The 12,980-nt window shown below is 42.8% G+C and overlaps 1 protein-coding gene across 2 annotated transcripts in view; it reads right to left on the bottom strand.

Moving 5' to 3' along the window:
• The window catches only part of LOC132380265 (protein HID1), a 257,992-nt gene that overhangs the window by 124,076 nt on the left and 120,936 nt on the right, over window positions 1–12,980 (bottom strand). The gene's annotated exons all lie outside the window — the stretch shown is intronic.

Genomic DNA, 12,980 nt, shown 5'->3' with positions numbered 1-12,980 from the left:
CAGGCAGATGATAGGGGTGAAATGAAGTGTAACATGGGGGCAAAATCAAAAAGATGACGAATACAGGTGTTACATTTGAATGTACGCAGTAAAAGGAACAAGGTAGATAATCTTGCAGTGAAGTAAGAGATTGGCAGCTATGATATTTTGGACATTAATGAATCATGAATGAAAGATCATAGTTGAGAACTTAACATTCGAGTATACTTCTTGTATGGGAAGGACAGGGAGGTGGGCAGAGGGGATGATTAAAAAAAATAAAATCACATCCTTAGAAAGTGGTGACATAAGATGAGAAGATGTAGAACTCTTGTGGGTAAATTTAAAATACTGCAAGGGTAAAAAGAGCCACCTGGGGGAAACAACAGCAGCCTTGCCTCTGGCACCGAGTCTGGCCCTTTGGCTCAGAAGCGTAGGGAACTGAAGAGGGTGGCAGCAGTAATAGGGGACTCAATAGTTAGGGGGACAGATAGGCAATTCTGTGGACATGAAAAAGAAACATGGATGGTAGTTTGCCTCCCAGGTGCCAGGGTCCGGGATGTTTCTGAACGCATCCACGATATCCTGCAAAGGTAGGGAAAGCAGCTAGAAGTCGTGGTACCAACAACACAGGTAGAGAAAGGGAGGAGGTCCTGAAAACAGAATGCAGGGAGTTAGGAAGGAAGCTGAGAAGCACAATCTCAAGGGTAGTAATCTTGGGATTGCTGCCTGTGCCACATGACAGGAAAAAAATAGAACGAGGTGGCAGCTAAATGTACAGCTGAAGAATTGGAGCAGGGGCAGGAATTCAGATTTCTGGATAATTGGGATCTCTTCTGAGGCAGGTGTGACCTGAACAACAGGGATGGGTTACACTTGAATCTGAGGGTGACCAATATTCTTGCGGGCACGTTTACTAGAGCTGTTGGGAGTGGTTTAAGTTTACATGGCAGGGGAATGGAAGCAACATGGTAGAGCTAAGGATGAGCTGGGAGGTTTATGCAGATAATGCTTGCAAAATGAAAGTAAGGAAGGACAAGCCAATAACTGAGTACAAATGCAGAATGAGCAGAGAATTAATTAAATTGCACCATAGAGGCAAAATTCAAAAGGGTGAAGAATGCAGAACTGAAGGCGCTGTATTTAAATGTGTGCAGCATTCAGAACAAGATGGACGAACTCGTGGTGCAATTAGAGATTGGTCGGTATTACGTGGTGGGCATCTCTGCGTCATGCCAAAAGGCAGCCGTAGTTAGGAGCTTAACATCAAAGGATATACTTTGTATCGAAAGGAAAGACAGGAAGGGATAGGCGGTGGTGTGGATCTGTTAGTAAGAGACGGAATTACATCTTTAGAAAGAGATGACATAGGGTCATAGAACATTGAGTATTTGTGGGTAGAGTTAGAAAACTGCAAGGCTTAAAAAACCATTATATGAATCATAATATAGGCCTCAAAATAGTAGCCGAGATATGGGGTTTAGATTGCAAAGGGAGCTTGAAAAGGCATATAATAAGGGTAATGTCATAATTGTAATGGGGGACTTCTACATGCAAGGGAATGCAAGGTTGGTGTCGGATCACAAGAGAGGGAATTTGTTGATTCCCAACAAAATGACTTTTTAGAGCAGCTTGTGTTTGAGCCTACCAGAGAAAAAACAATCTTAGACTGGGTAAACATGAGGAAATCTGCAGATGCTGGAATTTCAAGCAACACACACAAAATGCTGGTGGAACACAGCAGGCCAGGCAGCATCTATAGGGAGAAGAGCTGTTGATTTTTCGGGCCAAAACCTTTCATCTTAGACTGGGTGTTGTGTTATAACCCAGATCTTATTAGGGAGCTTAACGTAAAGGAACCCTTAGGAGATGGTGATCCTAATATGATTTAATTCACACTGCAATTTGAGAGGAAGAAGCATAAGTTCTGTGTATCAATATAGCAATTGAATAAAAGGGAATTACAGAGGCATTAGAGAGGAGCTTCCCAAATGGATTAGAGGAAGATACTGGCAGGGAAGATGGCATAGCAGAGGTGGATGAGGTTTCTGGGAATAGCTCACAAGACACAGGATAGATATGCCTTGGCGAGTAGGGTAAAGGAAAAGCCCAAGGCTTTCTTCAATTATGTGAAGAACAAAAGGTTGACAGAAATAAAGATAGAACCAAATAGAGATAAAGGTAGGAAGATGTGCCTGGAGGCTGCGAAAGTGAGCAAGGTCCTCAATGAATACTTCTCTTCAATATTCACCAATGAGAGGGAACTTGATGACAGTGAGGACAATATGAGTGAGGTTGATGTTCTGGAGCATGTTGATATTAAGGGAGAAGAGGTGTTGGAGTTGTTACAATACATTAGGACAGATAAGTCCCCGGGGCCAGACGTAATATTCCCCAGGCTGCTCCACAACGTGAGGGAAGAGATTGCTGAGCTTCTGGCTAGGATCATTATGTCCTCGTTGTCCACGCGAATGGTACCAGAGGATTGGAGGAAGTGAATGTTGTCCCCTTGTTCAAAAAGGTCGTAGGGATAGTCCGGGTAATTATAGACCAGTGAGCCTTACGTCTGTGGTGGGAAAGCTGTTGGAAAAGATTCTTAGAGATAGGATCTATGGGCATTTAGAGAATCATGGTCTGATCAGAGACAGTCAGCATGGCTTTGTGAAGGGCAGATCGTGTTTAACAAGCCTGATAAGAGTTCTTTGAGGAGGTGACCAGGCATATAGATGAGGGTAGTGCAGTGGATGTGATCTACATGGATTTTAGTAAGGCATTTGACAAGGTACCACACAGTAGGCTTATTCAGAAAGTCAGAAGGCATGGGATCTAGGGAAGTTTGGCCAGGTGGATTCAGAATTGGCTTGCCTGCAGAAAGCAGACAGTCATGGTGGACGGAGTATATTCAGATTGGAGGGTTGTGACTAGTGATGTCCCGCAAGGATCGGTTCTGGGACCTCTACTTTTCTTGATTTTTATTAACGACCTGGATGTGGGGGTAGAAGGGTGGATTGGCAAGTTTGCAGACAACACAAAGGTTGGTGGTGTTGTGGATAGTGTAGAGGATTGTTGAAGATTGCAGAGAGACATTGATAGGATGCAGAAGTGGGCTGAGAAGTAGCAGATGAAGTTCAACCCGGAGAAGTGTGAAGTTGTACACTTTGGAAGGACAAACTCCAAGGCAGAGTACAAAGTAAGTGGCAGGATACTTAGTAGTGTGGAGGAGCAGAGGGATCTGGGGGTACATGTCCACGGATCCCTGAAAGTTGCCTCACAGGTAGATAGGGTAGTTAAAAAAGCTTATGGAATGTTAGCTTTCATAAGTCGAGGGATAGAGTTTAAGAGACGCAATGTAATGATGAAGCTCTATAAAACTCTGTTTAGGCCACACTAGGAGTACTGTGTCCAGTTCTGGTTGCTTCACTATAGGAAGGATGTGGAAGTATTGGAAAGGGTACAGAGCAGATCTACCAGGATGCTGCCTGGTTTAGAGAGTATGCATTATGATCAGAGATTAAGGGAGCTAGGGCTTTACTCTTTGGAGAGAAGGAGGATGAGAGGAGACATGATAGAGGGGTACAAGATATGAAGAGGAATAGATAGAGTGGACAGCCAGCGCCTCTTCCTCAGGGCACCACTGCTCAATACAAGAGCAGTTTTGTTTTCCAGCGGTCTGATATCGACTCTTTCCTCTCATTTACACTTTCTGTATCTGAAGAAACTTTTGGTATCCTCTTTAAGGCCCTATAGCTTAAGTTGGTATTCCACATTTACCTTCTTAATTACTTTTTTAGTTGCCGTCTGTTGGTTTTTAAAAGCTTTCCAATTCCCTAGCTTTCTGCTAATTTTTGCTCTATGATATGCCCTCTCTTTGTTTTTATGTTGGCTTTGACTTCTCTTGTTAGCCATGGTTGTGTCACCTTGCCTTTAGAATACTTCTTCCTCTTTGGGATGTATATATCACGTGCCTTCCAAACTGCTTCCAAAAATTCCAGCCATTGTTACTCTGTCCCTGACCGTGTTCTTTTCTAAACAATTCTGGCCAATTCCCATTCCACTTCCTTTACTCCACTGTAATGCTGATACATCTGACTATTGCCTCTCCTTCTCAAAAGTCAGGGTGAATTCAATCATATTATGATCACTTTCCCCAACGGTTCTTTTACCTTAAACTCTAATCAATTCCAGTTCATTGCACAGCACCCAATCCAGAACAGCTGATCCCCTAGTGGGTTCAACCACAAGCTGCTCTTAAAAATGCCATGCTGCAGGCATTCTAAAAATTCCACTTCTTGGAATCCCACACCAACCTGATCATACCTGCATATTGAAGTCCTCCATGATTATTATAACATTGAACACGTTTTCTGCCTCCTGTTGTAACTTGTAGACCACATCCTTTCTAATGTTTGGGGGGTTTGCATATAACTCCCATCAGGGTCTTTTCACGCTTGCAGTTCCTTAGCTCTATCACAATGACTCAACAGCTTCTGACCCTTTGTCACCTCTTTCTAATGATTTAATTTCATTTATTTATCAACAGAACCACGCCAACCCTTCTGCCTTCCTGCCTATCCTTTCGACACAATGGGCATTAAGCTCACTACTTCTTTCAACCATGATTCAGTGGTGCCTACAACATCATAATTGCCAATCTGTAACTGTGCTATATGTACGTTGATCTTATTCCGTACGCTGTGTGCATTCAAATACAATACCTTTAGTCCTGTATTCACTTTTTTTCAAACTTGTCTGCCTTTTACTTTGCTTTTAAGTTGGAGGATTGGTAAGCTTCAAAAGGGCAAATTAAAAAAAAGATGAACTATGAAGGTAAGCTAGCCAATAATACCAAAAAATGTACCAATTTTTTTTCAGATATATAAAGAGTAAAAGAGAGGCAAAAGCAGATATTGGATTGCTGGAAATTGTCTTGGGGAAAGTAGCAATGGGGGACAAGGAAATAGCTGACAAACTGAATAAGTACTTTGCATCAGTCTTCACTGAGGATGACACTAGTAATATGCCAGAAATTTGAGATTGTCAAGGGGCAAGTGAGTATAGTTGCTATTACTAAGATGGAGGCAGTCGGGAAACTGGATCAGATTGTTACCAATGAGGAGCAACTCTGATGGGCAGAAGGATGCAAAGTCGCCCCCCCCCCCCCTTTTTGAGAATCGCAAAATCGCTATTATTTCGGGTCTGATACCAAGGAAATGAGAGAGATAAACAGCTCATGTCAGTTAATGAGAGAGAGACAACGCAGAGATACACAAAAATGGAATGTCTCCTCCTAACAAAAGCGGAACGGATCCACTGATTACTGCTATTGTCTCTTGGAGAAGGACTGTGTATTGAGTACTGTTCTATTCACTGAAACCCCTCAGGGGGCAACCAGAGGGGGCGGGTTTGATGGGTTGCATCATCCCAACCTGATAGACACCTGAGACTCCGTGAGTGGGGATATAAGTAAGGTCTGGGGAACACCCCTCAGACGCACCAGGAGAAACGCTATGAGACTGGTGGGGGCTTGTGTGTGTGTCCACCCTTGCCTGGGTGACGAGTCCACCACAGAACGGTCCAGCTAAAAGACAGAGGGGTCATACGTGAATGGCCACAACAACAACACATTGACGGATCAAGATCGTAAAAGGAAAGTCGGCAATTCAATAGCTGTTACTGCTCTTTCTCTCTCTCTCTCTCTCTCCAACAATTTCAACACCGTGACCAACAACTACTGCAGCCTGTATGAACTGAACTGAACTTTATATTTCCATCGGACAATTCATTATCCCCTAGACAACGATAGAGCTTATTTCTTATTGATGATTATTATACCCGCACTTTTAGGTTTAGTATTGCTGATGTATATTTATCTGTATATTTGCATTGATATTATTTTTGTGTATTTTTACTAATAAATACATCAGACTCCAACGGATACTCCTATCTTTGCTGGTAAGATACCCAGTTACGGGATTCGTAACAACTTGGGGGCTCGTCCGGGATTTGATACCAAATTGGAAGGCCAATGAATCGGGCTTTTAAGTCCAGACTTGGATCTGGTTGCGCGGGTAACCAGATGGGAAACCAGCAAAGATGGATGTAAACGAATTTACACAAAACCCGACTTTGAAGGCGCTAGAGGAGGCCACAAAGATGGACTTGGTAAATATTGCGAAATGACTAAATCTCTCAGAGGTGAGGTCGTCAATGAAAAAGTGGGAGATGCGGAGGGCCATAACTCAGTATTATATTGAGAAGAATGTGTTTTCGGCTGAGGTATTGGAACAGATCCCTGAAAAGGTACCAGCTATTGGGACGGCTCAGTTAGAGTTGGAAAAATTAAGGTTGGAACAGAAGAAAAGGGAGTATGAGCTCCAGCTAAAGGAGTTAGAGGCAAAGAGGGAGCATGAAATTAGGTTAAAACAGCTGGAAGCAGCTGAAAAGGAGGAAAGAGCTGAAAAGCAGAGGACGCATGAAATTAGGTTAAAACAGCTGGAAGCAGCTGAAAAGGAGAAGAAAAGAGCTGAAAGGGAGAAGGAGAAACAGAGGGAGCATGAGCTGGACATGGAGAAGTTAAAGCAAGAGAGAAGGGTCCAAGGGGCAGACCGAGAGGAGAGGTTTAATGTTAGTAGGGAGTTTAGGTTAGTACCTCTGTTCGAGGAGACGGATGTTGATAGTTATTTCTTGCATTTTGAAAAGGTGGCAGTGAATCACAAGTGGCCCAGAGATCAGTGTGTGGCGTTGTTAGAAAGTGTGTTAAAAGGGAAGGCACAACAGGAATATGTGGCGTTGTCTGTGGAGGAGGAGGAGTATGAGAATTATGAGGAAGTAAAACAGGTCATTCTTCGGGCCTACGAATTGGTACCTGAGGCATATAGACAAAAGTTCAGAGATTTAAAGGAAGTGTGGAATCAGACGTATGCAGAGTTTGCCTATGAGAAGGGTGTGCTCTTGGATTGTTGGTGTGCAGCAGAAAGGGTGGAAGAGGATTTTCGGCGTTTCAGAGAGTTAATTCTGATTAAGGAATTTAAAGGTTGTGTTTTGGATGATATCCGGATGTACTTGAATGAGAAGCCGAATAAGTCCATATCAGAATTTGCCAGGTTTGCAGATGAATATGCCCTAACCCACAAGACAAAGTTTTCCTTGAATAAGAGTTACCAGAAAGACCTTAAGAACGGTAGAGAGAGCCCGCCGGCTGAGGCAGAAATTCAGCCGGGAGCTAGTGGTAAGAGTAAGGAGGAAGAAAGGCAAGCTGGCAGGAGGGTTCCTGGCTTGACCTGTTTTAATTGTGGAAAGGTTGGTCATATTGCATCTAGGTGCTTTGCTCCAAGGAAGGAGACAGGAAAAAGGAACGCAGCAGTCCCTACAGAGTGTATTGTGTCGATTAGCAAATCGACGAGAAAGCCCCAGGTAGATAAAATACGAGAGGGGCATGAGAAATTTATTTCAGAAGGGACCATGTCTGTGAAAGAAGGAGAAACACCAGTTCCAGTGCGGATCTGGAGAGATACTGGAGCTGAGCAGTCATTGATTCTCAGTAAGGTATTAGATTTTGGTCCTGAGACGGGAGAGGTAGTTTTGAGAGGCATAGGAAAAGGGATAGAAGCTGTGCCTTTTCATAGGATCATTATAAATTGTGATCTGGTATCTGGACCAGTTGAAATAGGGGTACGGTCAGAAATACCGAGAGACGGCGTGGACGTCCTTCTTGGTAATGATTTAGCAAGGGGTGAGGAGTGTTCAGCCATGAAGCTGACGAGCAAGCCTGTAAGTGTTGAGGACCCACCCCTAGATTCCAAGATCTATCCCACATGCGCGATCACTCGCAGCATGTCGAGAAAGGCAGCTGAGAAAGAGACCAGTTTAAATCAGTCCAGTATCGATTTGGCTGAGACGTTTTTACCGACCCTGTACCAAGAGGGGTTAGAGGATGGTAAAACGGAGAATAGGGAGGTGAAAGAGAGTAAAGGAGAGGAGGTAGACCTACCCTTAGCCAAGAGGGAATTTATAGGGGCACGGAGTAAAAATGAGAAACAGATAAGGCTGTTAGAAGGTCCAGGGTTGGACATGGATGATCTGTCTGGCTTGACAGAACTGTTTGAAGAAGTTGAAGAATTTAAATGTGTTCCCAATAATGAAATAAGGGCAGTCCCGGATGAAAAGGATGCCATTACCTTGAAGGAGTCTGCTGGGTCAGCAGATAAGGTTGTTTTAACCCGCAGAGTTGAGTTTACTCCGCTTGGGAGTTGCCCAGAGAGTAACTGGGAGGATCAGGGGAATTTAGAATTTGAAAAGGGGACAGGTATTGAAAGCCTGGAAGAGGCAGATGTCCCGTTTGAGTGTGTTCAAGATGTGGATGTTCATGGTACTGAACCTAGTAATGAAACTCAGGAAAAGTCTGAGGTATCTGATTTAGTTCAAAAGGAATGCAGTCCTTTTGGGTCAGATGGACTTGGTTCAGTGAAGAAAGGGTTAACCTTGGGACTAGTGGGAAGTGAGAATTCCCAGTTGTTTGTGTTAGAAGGTGTGTTAAAAGTTAGTGAGGAGATGGAAGCTGGTCATGTGAATATTATTATTGAAGGAGAAGGGAAAAGTGTAGTTCCTAAATTGAATGAAGAAACTTTAAGGTCTGGATTGGTGTCAGAAGCAGTAACCAAGCTGAAGGAACAATGGCTTGTTAACAAGGTGCCTGTGAATCAATTACAGTTTGATTTGAAATGTAAAGGTACCCCACTCACTAATGTTATTCAAAGATGTGCTGTGAAGAGGCAGAATTTGAACTGTTGTTTGGACAAAGAGGGATCACTTGCAGATGTTGAACTAAAAACTAATAGAATGACGGGTCCTAAAGATAAAACTAACGACTTGCTTAAAAATAAAGAATTGTGTGGAGGTTCAGAAAATGGGCTAAGTTTGGAAAACATTGTTGATAAAATAACTCCTGTGAAAGGAGTATGCGAAAGCCTATTCCACACTGATGAGCAAGCTAACCACGTGAGAGTTCAGTGGAAAAGAGGCGAAGGTTGACAAAATGCCACTTTAAATAACAGGATCTGGTTTTAAGGGATTTCGACAAAGCATGTAAATAATAAAGACAACACCATGGAAGATTGACTGTTGAGTTTAAAAGTAAAATAAAGATTAGTATTTGCATAAACTTTTGTAATGTACTGCAGAATAATCACACACGTATTGGTTCACATTTTGTAAAATATACTTAAGATCACAACCCTGTAGTTTTGTTTTGCTGAAGAAAAGGAATAAAAATTGGTGGTTATTAAATTGGAGTCTGATGCTACAGGAATTTAGGTACAAGATATTAAGATATTAAAGGAAGTGACAATGTAATCGTTAACTGTTTAGATGCTAAATTGAATGCATAACTGTATTACTCTGTAGTGAAAACTCTTTTGTATTGTGTTAGATTCTGAAATTCTGTAAGACTCTGTATTAGTTAATTTTCCCCTTTTGGGTGAAAATTCTTAGAAGGATGGGGGTGTTACGAATGAGGAGCAACTCTGATGGGCAGAAGGGTGCAAAGTCGCCCCCCCCCCCCTTTGAGAATCGCAAAATCGCTATTATTTCGGGTTTGATACCAAGGAAATGAGAGAGATAAACAGCTCATGTCAGTTAATGAGAGAGAGACAATGCAGAGATGCACAAAAGTGGAATGTCTGCTCCTAACAAAAGCGGAACGGAACCACTGATTACTGCTATTGTCTCTTGGAGAAGGACTGTGTATTGAGTACTGTTCTATTCACTGAAACCCCTCAGGGGGCAACCAGAGTGGTCTGGTTTGATGGGTTGCATCATCCCAACCTGATAGACACCTGAGACCCCGTGAGTGGGGATATAAGTAAGGTCTGGGGAACACCCCTCAGACGCACCAGGAGAAACGCTACGAGAATGCTGGGGGCTTGTGTGTGTGTCCACCCTTGCCTGGGTGACGAGTCCGCCACGGAAGAATGGTCTAGCTAAAGGACGGAAGGGTCATACGTGAATGGCCACAACAACAACACATTGACGGATCAAGATCGTATAAGGAAAGTCGGCAAGTCAATAGCTGTTACTGCTTTCTCTCCCTCCCCCCAACAATAGCAACACCGTGACCAACAACTACCGCAGCCTGCATGAACGGAACTGAACTTTATATTTCCATCGGACAATTCATTATCCTCTAGACAACGATAGAGCTTATTTCTTATTGATTATTATTATACCCGCACTTTTAGGTTTTGTTTTGCTGATGTATATTATCTGTATATTTGCATTGATATTCTTTTTGTGTATTTTTACTAATAAATACATCAGACTCCAACGGATACTCCTATCTTTGCTGGTAAGATACCTAGTTACGGGGTTCGTAACAAGATAGACTACACCCCATGGTTCTGAAAGAGGTGGCTGAAGAAATTATGGAGGTACTAATGATGATCTTTCAAGAATCACTTGATTCTGGAGTGGCTCTGGAGGACTGGAAAATTGCAAATGTCACTCCAGTCTTTAAGAAGGGAGGGAAGCAGAAGAAAGAAAATTATAGGCCAATTAGCTTGACTTCAACCACTGGGAAGATGCTGGGATCTATCACTCAGGAAGTGGTTTTAGGGTAATTGGAGGCGCCTAATGAAGTATGCCAACGTCAGCAAAGTTTCCTTAAAGAAAAATCTTGCCTGACAAATGTGTTGGAATTCTTTGAGAAATTAACGTCCAGGACAGATAAAGGAACTTCAGTGGATTTTATTTACTTGGATTTTCAGAAGGCATTTGACAAGGTGCCACACATGAGGCTGCTCAAAAAAAAGTTTCCATGGTATTACATAAAGATACGAGCATGGATATGAGATTGCCTGTCAGGAGGCAAAGATTCAGAATAAAGAGGGCTTATTCTGGTTGACTGCCACTAGTATTCTTCAGGGGTTAATATTGGGAATGCTTCTTTTCATATCATATGTCAATGACATGGATGACAGAATTGATGTCTTTATGGTCAAGTTTGTAGATGATACAAAGATAGGTGGAAGGGCAGATAGTGTTGAGGAAGGAGGGAATCTGCAGAAAGACTTGGACAGATTGGGAGAATGGGCAATGATGTGGCAGATGGAATATAGTGTAGGGAAGTATACGGTCATGCACTTTGATAGAAAGAATAAAAAGCGTACACTATTTTCAACACATGGAGAAAATTCAGAAAGCTGAGTTGCAAAGGGGCTTGACAGTCCTTATGCAAAATTCTCTAAAGGTTAACTTGCAGGCTGAGTTGATGGTAAGAAAGGCAAATGCAATATTAGCATTCATTTTGAGAACTAGAATGTAAGAACAAGGCTGAGGCTTTATAAGACATGGTAAGACCACACCTGAAGTATTCTGAGCAGTTTTAGGCCCCTTAGCTAAGCTAGGATGTGCTGACATTGAAAAGGGTCCAGAGGAGGTTCATGGGAATGATTCTGAGAATAAAAGCGCTAACATGAGAACTGCTTCATGGCTCTGGACCTGTACTCACTGGAGTTTAGAAGAATGAAGGAGGGATTTCATTGAATCCTATTAAATACTGAAAGGCCTAGACAGAGCGGATATGGAGGGGATGAGTCTTGGACCAGATGGCACAGCCTAAGAATAGAGGGATAGCCATTTAGAACAGAGATAAGAAGGAATTTCTGTAGCCAGAGGGTGGTGAATCTGTGGAATTCATTGCCACAGAGGGCTATAGAGGCCAAGTAAAGAATATATTTAAAGTGGAGGTTGATTGGCTCTTGGTTAGTCAGGGAAGCAAAGCAAATAGGAACAAGGATGGAAAATGGGATTGACAGAGATAATCAATCAGCCCTGTTGGAAATGGCAGAGCAGACTCGGTGGGCCAAGTGGCCTAATTCTGTTTCTATGTCTTCCCAGTTCCTGCCTAACAGCATCATAATGCCTCCTCCCTCAATGACATATTTTCCCATACCATCTGCTCCCATCTTTCTCCAAATCCATAATAAAAGGTCAGGCAGTTGTGGTCACTGTTTCTGAAATGCTCCCCCACTGAGAGATGCGGTAGCTGACCTTGTTTATTGCCTTGCACCATATCAAACATGGCCTCTCTTCTTGTCGGTCTGTCTACATAATGACTCAGAAATCCTTCCTGGACACACCTAACAAATTTTACCCCATCTAAAACTTTTGCTCTAAAATAGTACCAATCAATATTAGGAAAGTTGAAGTAGCCTATGACAACAACACTTTATTCTTGCACCTTTCCAGAATTTGCTTTCTGATCTGTTTCACAGTGTACCAGGAGTATCAAATAATACACTCAATAGAGTGATTGGTCCCTTCCTGTTTCTGATAACCACTCACACTGACTCAGTAGACAATCCCTCCATGACATCTTCCCTTTCAGCAGCTGTGACACTATCCTGTGTTATCAATGTAATTTCCCCACCTCTTAACTTGCTTTCTTGTTTCTTCTGAAGCATCTAGACCCCTAGACATCCAGCAACAATTCTTACCCTTGTGACCAAGTCTCTGAAATGCTCTGCATTGTTGGTGACACACATGACCTGGCACCTTTCTCTTCTGCCACTATCTAGTCCCCAATGCTACTGCCTCTGGACTTGCTCCTTCCCATCTTATGCATCTGAGCCACCCTCAGTACTATGACCTTGACTCCAGCTGGACTCCCCAAAGATATGTCCACTTCCACCATTTGCCAACATAGGGAAATTATTTTGAGACACAATGCTATCTACCCACCTCTCATTCTCAGCAGTGGTTACCCATTGCTTCTTTGACTGCCTTTCCTTTAGCTAAGAGGAGATCACCTGTGGTATCCATGTAACACTCAGCTTCACCAAAGTTCTACAGTTCAATGCTCAAATTCAAAAACACAGCACTCAAACAGACCAATCCTGAAGGCTTCTCCTACTGATGTGGTTACCCAGACCACAAGGAGTGCCTCAGAATTCCTACATGGTGCAGTTCATTCAACACACAGCACTGAACACACCTATTCTCTTTCA

The sequence above is a fragment of the Hypanus sabinus genome, chromosome 23 (assembly GCF_030144855.1).
Source record: "Hypanus sabinus isolate sHypSab1 chromosome 23, sHypSab1.hap1, whole genome shotgun sequence".
Lineage (NCBI taxonomy): Eukaryota > Metazoa > Chordata > Chondrichthyes > Myliobatiformes > Dasyatidae > Hypanus > Hypanus sabinus.
This window is presented reverse-complemented; position numbering and strand designations above follow the sequence as displayed.